At 41.4% G+C, this 15,471-nt stretch overlaps 1 long non-coding RNA gene across 1 annotated transcript in view; it reads right to left on the bottom strand.

Moving 5' to 3' along the window:
• The window catches only part of LOC142108289 (uncharacterized), a 100,101-nt gene extending 87,797 nt beyond the window's left edge, over window positions 1–12,304 (bottom strand). The window contains exons 1-2 of the long non-coding RNA XR_012680138.1: window positions 12,264–12,304; window positions 11,075–11,175 (exon numbers count right to left, since the gene is read on the bottom strand). This is a non-coding gene — a long non-coding RNA (uncharacterized LOC142108289). The remainder of the gene's footprint in view (window positions 1–11,074; window positions 11,176–12,263) is intronic.
• Between the last annotated feature and the right edge of the window lie 3,167 nt (window positions 12,305–15,471).

Raw genomic sequence — 15,471 nt, 5'->3', positions numbered from 1 at the left:
CAACTGAATAAAGTTTATGGAAGGACCAATTAATAATGCAGCAGGAGAGTCAGCAACTTGCAGCTATACTTCAGAGGCACTATAGGCTTTAGTCCTAATAACAGGTACCATGCAAAATAGTAGGGTAAGCTGCTCCTGACATATGTTCCCACTGGTAAATGTAAAGACTTGTGTAGATGCTGGTATAATACTAAATAGCATGGAGCGATCTGTGACCGGTAAGTCTCACCACTGATGTGGAGAGAAGACTTGTCCAGTTGCAGGTATATTACCAGGTAGCGTAGAGTGGTCTGCGGCTGGCAAGTTGTACCACTGATATGGAGAGAAGACTTGTCCGGGTGCAGGTATTGTTACAAGGTAGCGTGAAGTGGTCTGCGACTAGCAAGTTGTACCACTGATATGGAGAGACGACTTGTCCAGGTGCAGGTATGTTATCAGGTAGCGTAGAGTGGTCTGTGACTAGCAAGTCGTACCACTGATATGGAGAGACGACTTGTCCAGGTGCAGGTATGTTACCAGGTAGCGTAGAGTGGTCTGCGACTAGCAAGTTGTACCACTGATATGGAGAGACGACTTGTCCAGGTGCAAGTATGTTACCAGGTAGCGTAGAGTGGTCTGCAACTAGCAAGTTGTACCACGATATGGAGAGAAAGCTTGTCCAGGTGCAGGTATGTAACAAGGTAGCGTAGAGTGGTCTGTGACTAGCAAGTTGTACTACTGATATGGAGAGACGACTTGTCCAGGTGCAGGTATATAACCAGGTAGCGTAGAGTGGTCTGCGACTAGCAAGTTGTACCACTGATATGAAGAGACGACTTGTCCAGGTGCAGGTATGTTACTAGGTAGCGTAGAGTGGTCTGCGACTAGCAAGTTGTACCACGATATGGAGAGAAGGCTTGTCCAGGTGCAGGTATGTAACAAGGTAGCGTGGAGTGGTCTTCGGCTAGCAAGTTGTACCACGATATGGAGAGAAGGCTTGTCCAGGTGCAGGTATGTAACAAGGTAGCGTGGAGTGGTCTGCGGCTGGCAAGTTGTACCACGATATGGAGAGAAGGCTTGTCCAGGTGCAGGTATGTAACAAGGTAGCGTGGAGTGGTCTACGGCTGGCAAGTTGCACCACGATATGGAGAGAAGGCTTGTCCAGGCGCAGGTATATTCCACAGCAAACAGAGAGCACGATTAGAAACTGGAAACACCTCGGAGTCACAAGGGAATGAGAACCAAGAACAGGCAATGGTAATAGAGTAACAGGTGCCTTAATTAGTGAGATGTGATTGATTGACCAATGAGAATATGAGCGAGGTTTTAACAGTCCGTGGTTTTTGCACATGTGCAATCCTTGGTCAAGATGGCAGACGGCCGCGGCGCTGGCAATAGAGAGAGAGAGACCCATGTCCCAAACCAGAGGCACTAACCGTCCGGTGGTTGACACAGTGATTTTTTATTGCTCATGAGACCTGACAAGAAATTTTACACACCAGTTTGTGATACTGGTGATCATCCAGAAGTCAGATGGAAACTGATACATTACATGGTAAAACAGAGCTCCTTTTATACACATGTTGTCAATTGATTGCCCAGTCCCCTATTCCAACCAGGCACCGAAACATCTGATATCATATCAGATAATTTAACATCAAGATGTGATATTTCTCTAGATGTGGAGTTAAGGCAATTTTAACAAAATGTACATCAATTTCCTAAATGAATTGCTGGTTGCATTATTTATACAACATGAGGGTAGTTTGTATATCAACTATGTGCTGCCTAGATACGTATATTTACCTAGTCAATACTGAGAGATATTCATCTGGAAATAAAGTACGGCTAACACCTTCTGGCTGCCTATGATCCAATAATTCTGTAAAGATATTCAATAATAATCTGAAACTCGGCACACGCTAAAGCTAGTAACCAGCTCAAACGAAATGACCTGTCTATAACAATACACTGGTTATTCTGAATGCCTTTTAGCAAAAATTCTTACAGCCAATACTAAAACCCAGCACTTGCTAGGGCTAGTAGATGTAAGTATTAAAATAGTTCTAGCGATTCTGTATTAAAAGTGATATGAGCTCAAATAGTCATGTAATCCATGCTGCAGTCCGCAAGTGTTCTGATAGCATACACAATAATTCAGTCCCAATAAAATATACAACAGTCATTTGTTGATTACAATTATATAGCAAAACAGAAAGGTAAGTTGCTCAATCAATTTATAGGCTAACAACAGGTGTTTGAAAGGGTGGGATTATCCTGAAAGGAGCAAATACAGAGAAAAATCCCCAAGCATAGCGCTGTAAACCCATAACAAAGCTGCTATTTCTACTTGTACATAAAACTGCAGAATTCATAGTTGTACACATTTGTAAATGTATGCTAAGACACCCGCCACATCACTGCGCTTCTGCTAATAGGGTTGTCCTAACTAGAGATGTTCACTGACCCCCGTGTTCTGGTATTGGTTTTGGATTTGGATCTGGATTAACTTCATCTTTTGGTTTGGTTTTGGCAAAACCGCCCTTGCGTGTTTTGGTATTGGTTTTGGATACCTATTTTTCTCTAAAATCACTATTTTATTTTTGCTAAAATCACATATTTTTGCTTCCCCCCCCCTACATTATTATTAATCTCAATAACACTAATTTCAAGTCATTTGCAGTCAATTTTGACCACCTCACAGGTCACAATATTATTTTCATACACTTTCAAACAAAGACTGTAGCAGTTCTGGCCAGTGATAAGAAGAAGGCCATTGTCATGCCTGGGCATAAGACCAAAAAATCCACCTCTTATGTGTGGAATTATTTTTACCCAAATCTTGACAACAGTTGTCTAGCCATTTGTAGCATTGTAAAGCCACAGTCAGTAGAGGTGGGGACTTTAACCATCTAAGATCCTCATCCATGTTACGCCATTTGAAGCGAGTTTATGGAAAGCTTTTGTGAAAATCAGAACCTTATGCTAAAAAATAACAACAAGTAGTGCAGCATCAGCTACCTCCCTTCTCTCAGCTAGATCCCAGCACCTGCAATCTACACCCCCAACACGTTCATCATCAATATCAACAAAAGTGAATGGAATTAGTCCTGCATCCTAAGGCAAGATTACTCCTCCCCTATCCAGGAATCCTCTGAAGAGTCCTTTAGCGTTAGGCCCACTGCTGCTGCTCCTGCTGCTGTGGGTGGATCTTCAACCCAGAAGCAGACCAAGAAGAAGCCACATAGTAGTTTACAACAATTGACTGTTAAACAATCCTTTGCAAGAGGAAGCAAGTATGAAAGCTGTCACACAGTCGCAAAGCGGATCACAGACGCTGTGGCGACCATGCTAGCATTAGATCTGCGTCCAATATCCACAATTATTGCAGCTGGTTTTAGACAGAACCTTGAGGACTTCTTTCCCCATTACCAAACTCCATCATGACACCATTTTACTAGAAGAGCTCTTCCTCACCTCTACCAGAAGGTTCGTAAAAATGTAATTATTGGGCTACAAAATGCCATTCTACCCACTGTACACTTAACCACAGATATGTGGAAAAGCAGAACTGGGCAAACTAAAGATTATATGACTGTGACAGCCCACTGGGTTGGTTATTCGCCTTTACCAGCAGGGACAGCAGCAGCATGTACCCAAGAACGTCGCTTTTTTCAGAGGCAGGCAACTCTGTGTATCATCTGCTTCACTAAGAGGCATATTATTATTATTATTATTATCGTAGATTTGTAAGGCCCCACAGTGCTCCACAGAGCTGTACAGTAGAGAAGACAAGGATATACATAAAACAAGACATATACGTAAAACAAGAACAGACAAGACAGACAAAATGAATGCAGACATGAAAACAGAGGGTATGGAGCACCCTGCTCATTAGAAAGCTTACATTCTAAAGGGAAGAGGGCACAGCTGAAACAAGAGGAGCGAGTGTGGCTCATAGTGAAGATTGGGATAGTTGTGAGGGTGTATTACTGTGAATAGTGTTATCAAGGATAAGGTCACCTCTAAAAAAGAGATGGGTTTTCAAAGAGTATCTAAAGATTTGAAGGCTGTGGGAAAGTCTGATTGAGCGTGGTAGGGAATTCCATAAGTGGGGAGCAGCACGGGAGAAGTCTTGAAGGCGGGAGTGAGAGGTGGTTATCAGAGACGAGACAAGGCGTAGGTCAGAGGTAATACCGCTAACAACCTGTTTGAAAAACTAAGGGATGTTATTGCAACATGGCATATCCTGCTTGGACTCTCCTGAGGATATGTGATTTCAGATAATGCCACCAATATTGTTAGATCATTACAGTGTAAGGAATTCCATCACATTCCCTGTTTTGCTCACACAATCAACTTGGTGGTACAGAACTTTTTTAAAAAATGACAATGACATACAGCAGATGCTGTCTGTGTCCCGAAATATTTAGGGTCATTTTTGGGATTCTGCAACAGTATGTAGGAGAATGCAGCAGCTGCAAGAAGAATAGGCAGAATGTACTTTAATCTGGGGCAGTGGAGAATACTTTCCATGTTTTGCAAAGTGCTGAAACCACTTGAAGTAGTTACTTGTGAAGAGAGTGCAGACACTGTTAGCTTGAGTCAAGTGATTCCCCTAATTAGACTTTTTGAAAAGCAGCAAGAGAAATTGAAGGAGAAAATGAAACAAAGCAATTCCGCTAATTATGTTGGACTTGTAGATTAAGTACTTTATTCGCTTCACCAGGATCCAAGAGTTATCAACATCTTGAAATCGAATAATAACATTTTGGCAACTGTGCTTGATCCTAGGTATAAGAGTTATGTCTTCTCTTTTTTTCCAACTGACCCTGAAATCAAGAGATGCAATGAGCTCCTAGTCAGCAAACTTGACAGCTGAAGTGGTACATGACACAATGACGTATTCTCCTTCATGTTTCTATGGAAATTTCTACTAGGAAAAAATGTAGCTTTCCCAAGACACCCGAGGGTAAATGTATGAACATGCGGGTTCTTCAACACCCGCGTGTTCAGCGTGTTCGGCGATTAAATTTCAAGCGGCGCTGTATTGAAAAGGGAAGTTTCCCTTTCCAATGCAGCGCCGCTTGAAATTTAATCGCCGAACATGCGGGTGTTGAAGAACCCGCATGTTCATACATTTACCCCCCAGTGTTGATGCAGATGAGTCTGCACAACATTTTGACATTTGGTCTGGTCTAAAGGAATTGCCCAAAAATCGTGACATGAACTACAAATTCCATGAGGAAGGCCATTACCGGCAATTATATTAAAGTACACAGACTTCTGTGATGGTGGATTCCAGCAGTGATGAATTTGCATTGTTTGAGGATGATGTACACACTGATGAAGGTGAATAGGATGACAGTATAGATTGCAGGTGCTGAGATCTAGCTGACAGAAGGGAGCTAGCTGATGCTGGTATGCTTGGCAACATTTTGGGAAGAATGGCATGTTGGCAATTTTATGTTTTTCTACAGTAAACTTTCACCTTTATTAGAGAGGTGTTTTTTTCTTTAAAAAGGTACAAGCTTTTTATTTACATTTTTGATTCCCTGACCTAAACCCACTATGCACTTGAACATGGACTTTAGCACATGAGGTAGAGGGAATAGTATAATCATGACTGAGACTGGAGAGTGTCAAGAACAATGATACACCTCCTGTTTCTGTATGAGCTATGGCACAGTAGAATGTCACTGGAGACTTTTAAGAACACTGACAGCCCTACTATTACAATTTCTATTTCAGCACTGAATCCTGCCACCTCTCCTGTTTCTGAGTGAGCTATGGTACAGTAAAATGTAATTGCAGATTTAGACCAAGACTGCCAGCCCTATTATTTCTATTTGAGCAATGACAATTAGCAATGGAGCAATGAAGATCTTCTATTTGTGTGTTACCTTTATAACACAGTACAATGTAACTGCAGATTTAGAAGACCAGCCTGTCAGCCCTATTATTTCTGTTTCAGCAATGACAATTAGCAATGGAGCAATTGAGCTCACCTCTTTATATGTTACCTATATAACACAGTACAATGTGACTGCAGATTTGGAAGATCAAGCCTGCCAGACCTATTATTTCTATTTCAGCAATGAATGTAAGTGGAGTTTTTGAAGAACACTGCTACCTCTCTTCTTTCTTTTTAACCTATGATGCTGCCCAACTGCACTAGAGACTGCCAAGAACTGTGCTACCCATTCTGTGACCCTCTGTGAAATGGCGCTGGATCGCTGTGGAGGACAGTACTTATAGAATCCAAAACTCACAAGATCCATTATCCGACGACCTAACAATGAGTTTTGCCTCGTTTTCCATTCCGAGGGCGCGCGAAAAGTACAGAGTTTTCTTAATTTCATGTACTCAAATAGGGCCTCCAACATTCCAGGATCCAGACAAGCAGCAACTGAGCTAAAGACACCAGCAGCCACAGGTGGTGATAGTGACAAGAAGAGTTAGGAAAGAGCAGGACAGTCTGCCAACTGTCCGGAATCTGGTTGGGCAGTCCCGCATTTGGGTGAGTGTCTCGCTTAGTCAGGATTTGGTCTGACTGCAAGGGCAGTTGGGAGGTATGCCCTGTTTCACAGTGTGCACCTAACAGTAGTGCTTAAAGTATTGCCTCTCTATTTGTCTAAAATGATAACCATGTTACATCATAGGGACCTCCCAGAGCCTTAATGCCACTCCGCAGCTATATAACAATGGTCAACATCCTGTGGTGGTAAAAAGGAAACCTTTGGTAGTGAAACTCAACGAGCAGCATTTCTTGCAGCACAGAGTTCTTATTGTAAATTTTATGTTATATTATTAGACCCTATTACATTATATCCATTTTAGCTCTTATTTGCTGTGTCCATGAGAGGAGCACTAATAGTTTCATGGACTGTTTGCTTTGGTAATGTTTGGCTTGGCAGCTTCTAAAAATGTGGGGGTAGATTTACTAAAACTTATGAAAAAGAAAAGTGGAAGTATTGCACATAGCAACCAATGAGGTTTTATCATTTATTTAGTACATTCTAGAAAATTATAGTGTAATGGGACGGATAGTTGACACTCCAGAAGTAGTGTAAGGAAGGATTCTAAAGGCCCAATGGTATGGTAGAGAAGCAAAGGTTCCCCCCAGTAGTTTTGGAATAAAACAAGGAACACAAGGCTAAAACTGCATAAACTCGTCGATTTATTGTCTAAGTTTGAGGCATAAGGTTTTACCCCAGCGGCAGATTAATAGCAGTAGTGGTGAGAAGTAATACCACAATACCATCAATATGTAATGTTATTCAACATGTCACAAAATAAAAAACATTTTAGGAATCTTGGTTTAACATATCAGCAATATACAAACATAGATTACCACAACACATAGACAGGCACTGTACTTCAGTGAAATGAATTTCACTGGATAAATACTTTGAGAGACAATCAGTTGCTAACGAGTTAATTAGACCATTACACTAAATACTGCTGCATTATCTAGTCAAATAAATCACAATAGACTTTTAGTGCAATTATACACCACTTATCACACAAACCCAGTAGAGATGCAATGAGGATTAATCCAGCTTGTTCAGGTTAGATGCTTTAGCAGAAATTACTGTAGATTAGACCAAAATGCCGATGCTTACAATATACACATGTTCTAAACACAGACTTACAGGAAAAAAGACAGCTCACATATCTGACTGTTGTGCTAAAATATGCGATAGGTGAAAATGCAGGCACAGAAGATTCCTGTCATATAAAATAGCGACAGAGAGGTTACCAATTTTGAAGCGGCAATGTCAGGACCCGGCGGATAGATAATCTAAAAAATGCTTTCTTAACTACCGGTTCCAGGCATTGCCACTTTAAAATCGTCAATCTCTCTGTCGCTATGTTAATTGACGGAAATCTTCAGTGACAGCATTTTCACCTATCGCACATTTTAGCACAGCGGTCGGATATGTGAGCTGTCTTTTTTCTGGTAAGTCTGTGTTTAAAACATTTGTAGATTGTAACATCGGCATTTTGAAGTTGTTTAAACATATGTAGGAATTGTACTTTTTGGGAATACCCCACCTGAGCATATCACTCTCCCCTGTGTGTTTCTGTCTCTTTCTACCTCTTTGTGTGTGTCTCTTTCTCCCCCCTTGTGTTTGTGTGTGTCTGTCACTGTCAACCCCTCCTGATATCAGCAAATGTGCAGATGCAAATTAAATTATAAAAAATTAAAAGCCAAAGAATAAAGCAACTACCACTAGTCTGAGATGGTGGCAACAAAACATGTGATGAGTTGTTGAGAATGCATTTGTAAACCCCCCTCTAGAAATCCTGTATTTGCCCATTGAGTACACATGTAAGACATGTAAATGCTAATCCCCTCAATCTCTTCATCTACTTGAGATAAAAATGAAAAACTGTAAATTAATGTATGGTGTAGTTCTAAAATAGAGATAATAGGCAGAACTTTTAAGTTACTTTTTTTCTCTTTTTAAGCCAGACATGTAAACCTGCAAAATGTTGTACAGAGCATTTTTCAGGGGGCAGTTCCAAAAGCAGAAATGGGAGCATACTGCTTTCTAAAGTGACAAGCAAATCTCTACATGCCTGCATATTTTACAGTTTATAAATGACCTTTACTATCTGAATGTGATATCTGTTGTCTAGTTATTCTGGGGGTGGTCATTTTCCTATAACACTCTTTTTATTATTACAAAATTGTGTCTTGTGCCTTTGAAGTATAATTTTTAAAATTTAGAAACAACCTGAGTTTCTGCATTAAATCTTCGGTTCATGAGAGGTACGTTGGCGCTGCTACTATAACTATTTGTCAAAAATGTTAAATATAAATTATAATATACAGAGATGGATATTCCCTGTGTGAAAATAATATACCATATGTGTGTATATTTTACTGTGCATCTGAGAACAATGAAAACTGTCCCTTAGAGTATATTCAATAAAGTTATTTGAAAACTGCAATCATGCAGAATATAAAGGGAGACAATTACCATGCCATTGAAAATGGAATTAAAAGTGAATAAGGATGGATTAAAGGCAAATCACAAACTGTGTTTATTTGTCAGCTGCAAATGACTGGCCCCATTTTCAGAGGTCTCACTTCTCCAGAAGTCTCATTACCAATAAATGTTTCAATCAATATGTGTCTGTAATCAGATTGCTGAGCTGAAACTATTGTTTAATGTTTTGTGTATTTTAAATTGACTATTCTCCTTTAATCGATAATAATTATATTTCTCGTGATTGTGTTTAAAATAGATATTGATAAAAAAAAAAGAATTTGGATACTGGAACATTGTTCCATGCTGCATGTATTCTAGGCACAGTTTGTACATAGATTTGTTACAAATGTCAGGAGTTTGGTGAAAAATCAGTCATACATATCTGTACAGTGCTTCAAAAGGTCACCTACTTCAAATGTTAAGGTTTTAATTTATAAGGTGGATTTGAAATATAATTTAGGATATAGATACAGCTTCATTGCATTATATTGAAGTATTAAATTAAAGTTTATTATCTGGCTGAAGTGGACCTGAAATGTTCACATAAAACTAATGGACGCATTAGCTAATAATTTAGATAGGTTTACCTATGGCAAGAATACATCATGTATGGGGAAGAAAACATGTACTGCTCATCTATAGGGAATTCTTGGCATTATTTGTATCTTTACTTTCTAACTACTTGTCTGTGCCAAATTAGTCTGGCTATATATATTTCCCTGGTCACATGCAAATGACACACAAGTGTTGGTAGTCTCATACTCTTTTTTTTTACTATACTGCTATGGAAATGATTGGTAAATTAAAATGATTCTTTATGTGGTAGTTAGTGCCTGCTACAATCTTGATAAAACAAAGATTATTGGTCTTGTCTATTCATAGTTTTGATGCATATTACTAGAAGGGAACAAACCTACTATCTTTTTTATTTGACTTTTTTAGAAATTGCATTTTTTTTCTTTCAATTATTTATTTGCTAAATATATATATCAAGTTTTTCACAAAATGTCATGTGGTTTGCTAAATGCTGGATTATGTTATGATGCTCACAGTTAAGTAGAGATATATAAGCTATTTATATGTCCATCTCTCCCTCTCTCTCTGTCTTGTTTGCTATAATGACAAAACAATCTAAAACATTCCTTGTCTGATGATTATCAAGGATTAGCCTAATTTTTTTTCCATCACTGTTTATTGGAAAAACTTTGCAGGTTTTTTGGGCTACAGAAAATAAGAGGGAAACAAACAAGGAGAGGTGCAGAGGAAGTGGTGGTAGTTGCTCAGTGAGTATTACCACATATAAATAATCATGACATACGACAGTGAAGAACAGAAGACAATGAAAAAAATTAAACATTAACATGACAGTGCAGATTACCATAATGCAAACCGTTGTAGGGAAATCAACAGAAGGAACATTGGTCATCTTGAGAGGATTTAAGTAAAGCTGAGGGTGAAGGAGCAGGAGACAACATAGTGGGACCTGTAATGGCTCCCGCACTGTCCGTGATATATTCATGTCACTTAAATCATTTCATTAAGGGTATATAAAAACAATTGGGGGATCAGCGCTTCCCACGTGAGTGTGAGGTGGGAAGCCAGGGGAACAGGGGGATAGGAGTTGGTCTGAGGCTCCTAGATAGAGCAAAACATAATATACATGCAGGGCTGCCAAGAAGAATTCAGGGCCTGGGTACAACAAATTCATGGGGCCCCCCTCATAGTGAAGTAAGCCCCAAAATTTTTTTGCGCCGCCTTACGGCGGCGCAAAAAAGATTAGGTATATGGTCATATATTCAGGGGCGTGGCTAGCCAAACGGCAGTGCAAAAATTTTGGGAGGTGCGGTCATGCATTTGGGGGCGTGGCAAACGTGCCATTGGGGCGTGGCTAACATAAAAACCACTAGGCTCTCAATTCGCCGGAGCGTCACATATGTTTAAGCACTCCTGACTTTCAGGACATCTACCACCACAGGGTAGTATACAAACAATGCAGTGTGTACACAAACAGTTCAGTCTTGGCCTACACCTTACATTGGACACAACATTCACCAAAAATTGGTATTGTCCCTACTAGAATCACAACATTTCACACACTGTGCTGCTCTCTCCTACCTGTTCTTCTCACTTTCTCCACCTGTGGCTGCTGCTTTCTTTAGTTGTGGCTTGTCCGGATCCAGAAATGTTGAAGGACCTATTTTGAAAAAAAAATGCCTACATTTAGAAAATTACAGCCAGCCCCAGCGTTAAATCAATAGCACCCACGATTAATAATTAGGCCTTCCTCCAGCTCCAATATTACAATAATGTGCCCCTTCATCATCGCCATGCCTTATGATCACACTGTGCCCTCCATGCAGTTTTTGCCCCCTTCATCTGGCTCCCCTTCATCAGACTATACTATGCTGCTCCCCCCCTTTTTCAATCCCACTGTGCCATGCCTCCCCCCCCCCTTTGTAACCCCACTGTGTCATGCTGCCCACCATTTTTTAACCCCACTGTGCCATGCTGACCCCTGTTTATTAACCCCACTGTGCCATACTGCCCCGTTTTTTAACCCATCTGTGCCCCTCTCATTTTTTCACCCCCTCTGTCATGCTGCTTTCCCATTTTTTAACCCCTCTGTGCTCCCCCCTCAATTTTTAACCCCTCTGACATGCTGCTTTCCCATTTTTTAACCCATCTGTGCCCCTCTCATTTTTTAACCCCTCTGACATGCTGCTTTCCCGTTTTTTAACCCCTCTGTGCTCCCCCCTCAATTTTTAACCCCTCTGACATGCTGCTTTCCCATTTTTTAACCCCTCTGTGCCCCCACTCATTTTTTAACCCCTCTGACATGCTGCTTTCCCATTTTTTAACCCCTCTGTGCTCCCCCTCATTTTTTAACCCCTCTGACATGCTGCTTCCCCGTTTTTAACCCCTTTGACATGCTGCTTTCCCGTTTTTTAACCCCTCTGTGCTCCCCCTAATTTTTTAACCCCTCTGACATGCTGCTTCCCCGTTTTTAACTCCTGACATGCTGCTTCCCCGTTTTTTAACCCCTCTGTGCCCCCCCTTATTTTTTAACCCCTCTGTCATGCTGCCCCCCCGTTTTTTAACCCCTTTGTGCCCCCTCATTTTTTAACCCCTCTGTCATGCTGCCCCCCCGTTTTTTAACCCCTTTGTGCTCCCCCTCATTTTTTAACCCCTCTGTCATGCTGCCCCCCCGTTTTTTAACCCCTTTGTGCTCCCCCCCGTTTTTTAACCCCTCTGTGCCCCCCTCGTTTTCCTCCCTTCACTTACCTTTTCTCCTCTCTTGGTCTTCTCTGCTGCTCTGTGCTCCAGACTGACTGAATGCTGGGCATGACATGATGACATCACACCCAGCATTCAGACAGTCTGAATAGAGCACAGAGCAGCAGAGAGGAGGGATGCCGGCTCCGCGATCAGGTGAGTATGTTTTTTTTTTTTTTTAAACTAGCCTGCTCCCCCCACCAACGACCGAAATCCCCCCCCACCCCCCCCCCCCCCCCGCCAAAAAAAAAAAAAAAAAGGAAAGGAAAAAAAACGTTTTCAAAAAAAAAATTAAAAAATTAAAAAAAATCAGCAGCGCAAGGGCCCGGGCCGGGCCCCCTGACATGCCGGGCCCGGGTAATTAGTACCCGCTCCCCCCCCCTCTCGGCGGCCCTGTATACATGGTTCCCCAGCGCAATACAGAGTGAAAAGGATGTATAAAAAATGATGCAAATGTTGAAATATAACTGTATAGATGGCAAAACAGGCTTAAAAACCATGCATAGGAAAAGCTGGAAATTTAAGAAGCAATATTTTTATAGACAATGATCATAGGGGTTTATGATAAAAACAATGGGGGCTAGGGTGTAGGACTGAAATCATAAGTCTTTAGCATCCGGTATAGGCACACTGACCACTGGATTCCAATTCAGGGATAACAAAAAAAGGCAATTTTATTATCTCTTATCTGGGAAGGGTGGGTAGTGCACTTACCTTCCTTCCCAGGTAGCCACGTCCCGCTGCTGTCAAGTAGAACTGATGACCAATTGTAGAGATCCCCCACGGCCGTGGACTTCTCCTATGGACTCACTGGAATAGTTCAATAAGTGCAGTAAGTTGCGCGCATGCGCCCGTTTGGCGTCGGCGATCTAATGATTTCTTTGAAAAAACAGTCTCCTAGATATAATTGGTGAGAGCTGTGTGAGAGCCGCTCTCAGCCAGAGGTGTATGCATTGGAATCCGCTGGGTGGTGAGAGGTGTCCACACATGCGCCTAGAGTGAAATTTGGCGATTCTGTTCTCGGTGTGTGGAAAGAAAAGAATCAATGTTCAAAGTAAAAGTTGATGTCAAATAAAGTTTCCTACGTGTTTCACCCCGCTAGGGGCTTCCTCAGGGATATTTGTAGAAGTGCCTATACCGGATGCTAAAGACTTATGATTTCAGTCCTACACCCTAGCCCTCATTGTTTTTATCATAAACCCCTATGATTATTGTCTATAAAAATATTGCTTCTTAAATTTCCAGCTTTTCCTATGCATGGTTTTTAAGCCTGTTTTGCCATTTATACAGTTATATTTCAACATTTGCATAATTTTTTATACATCCTTTTCACTCTGTATTGCGCTGGGGAACCATGTATATTACATTTCATTAAGGGAGCTGAAGCAGAGGTGGAGTAAGGCATATTGATCGTCTCCATTTCAAAGCTGTGCTGGTTTTTGGAAATGATCCTGGACAGAGTAGGAGGATCAGTGGCCTTTCAATTTTGAGCTATTGCTGCTCTGGTCACTATCAAAATATGACCCAGAAGGTACTGATCATGATTGGGAAACTAAGTGGGATAAAGATGGAACAGCGCCACCACTGGGTCTGGATCCACGGACCTCCCCAATATTACAGATATGAGATCAAACACTTCCCGCCAAAGAGGTATAAATGGGCATGTACAAAAGACATGAAATATGTCAGCTATTTGGACACATTGATGGCAACAACATTTGGATTGGGAGGGCCAGATAACATGAAGCCTGCTGGGGTAAGGGAAAGTTTGTTAACTAGTTTAACATGCAACTCAGTATGATTAACACACTTAGACATACGATGTAAGGTAGATACTGGTACCAGAAGGTTATCCCGCCCCCATTGAAACACTTCGACAACCTATCCAACACCTGGGCCAGGGGTAAAGACAGGGAGTTGGGGGACTTAGAGGCTGCTCTCACCCAGTGGCGAGTTTGGGCATAGTTAAGTATATGTTTAGAAGGTATATTAAAATGCTCCTGGAGGAAGAGGACCTGAGCATCTAAGTCTTTAAGAGAAGTCAGTCCCTTAGTGCACCAGGTAACAAGATTAAGCTCCTGAATGAGTTTATAAAGGGCTTCAAGAGAGATATTGCAGCTATGCAGTGATAACTTTTTATGTCAGCCGATAAGTTGGTCCCAAATCAGTTGAGCATCCCATATGGAGATGAGTCGGTTGGTAGGTGATGGGCGAGCGCCCCCAGGGGTCCACAGCAAGTCTACAAGGGGTTAAGATGGACAGGAGGCCCGTTCCAGCTCCACCCATGGTTTAACATTAGAAGAATGAGACCAATCCCTAAGGTGGGTCAGTAGACATGCCTCCAGTTAGAGGGCTATATTGGGAATCATTAAACTGCCCTGTTGCTTAGGGGAATCATATGGTGATTAGCCATAAGGGGGCGTTTCTGTTTCCATACCATTAGCTTATAGAGTAGATTCATATATCTCTTGGGTATAATATAATGTATGATACAAAAAGGATACATTATTTTCTTGAGAAGCATCATCTTAATGGTAGCTATATGGCCTAGCAAAAGCGACAGGATAAAATAGGATTTAAGTTTGTCAGCAGTGGTAGTAGTAAAATGGATGCCGAAATAGGGCAGGAATTTCTCTACCCACACGAATGGGAAGTTCGGCTGCAAAAGCGTAAGGGTGGGCGAGGGGATGTTAATAGGCTGTGTCTTTGATTTGGTAACATTCAGTTTATAAAAATAGGTAGCATGATATCGATCCAAGTGGAGCTGTAGGGCTGCCAATGAGGTCTTCAAGCTGGTGACAAACAAGAACACATCATCTGCAAACAAGCATAATTTATGACAAGGTGATTAGAGAGTGATCCCCGGGAAGACCTAATCGCTTGGGCCAAAGGCTATATGGTCAGGGCAACCATAAAGGGGATAGGGGGCAACCCAACCTAATACCATTTGAGATGGAGAAAGGGGAAGAAAGGAAGGCGTTACTAAAAATCCTGCTGTTAGTCCTTGGTATAGGGCTAGGACGGAATAAATGATGTCACCTTGGAATCCAAATTTGACTTGCACCTCCCGTATATATAGCCTGTGAAGCATATCGAAGGCTTTTTCCGCATCCATAGAGAGCAAGACTAGCTTGTCTGAGGAGTTTGGTGTAAACTATTATCATCTTGCAGGTTGTAGAGATCAGCATAATATTTGCCAAAGAAGTTCACAATATCT

The sequence above is a fragment of the Mixophyes fleayi genome, chromosome 1 (genome assembly GCF_038048845.1).
Source record: "Mixophyes fleayi isolate aMixFle1 chromosome 1, aMixFle1.hap1, whole genome shotgun sequence".
NCBI lineage: Eukaryota > Metazoa > Chordata > Amphibia > Anura > Limnodynastidae > Mixophyes > Mixophyes fleayi.
The sequence above is the reverse complement of the archived record's forward strand: the minus strand, read 5'-3'. Positions and strand labels throughout refer to the sequence as shown.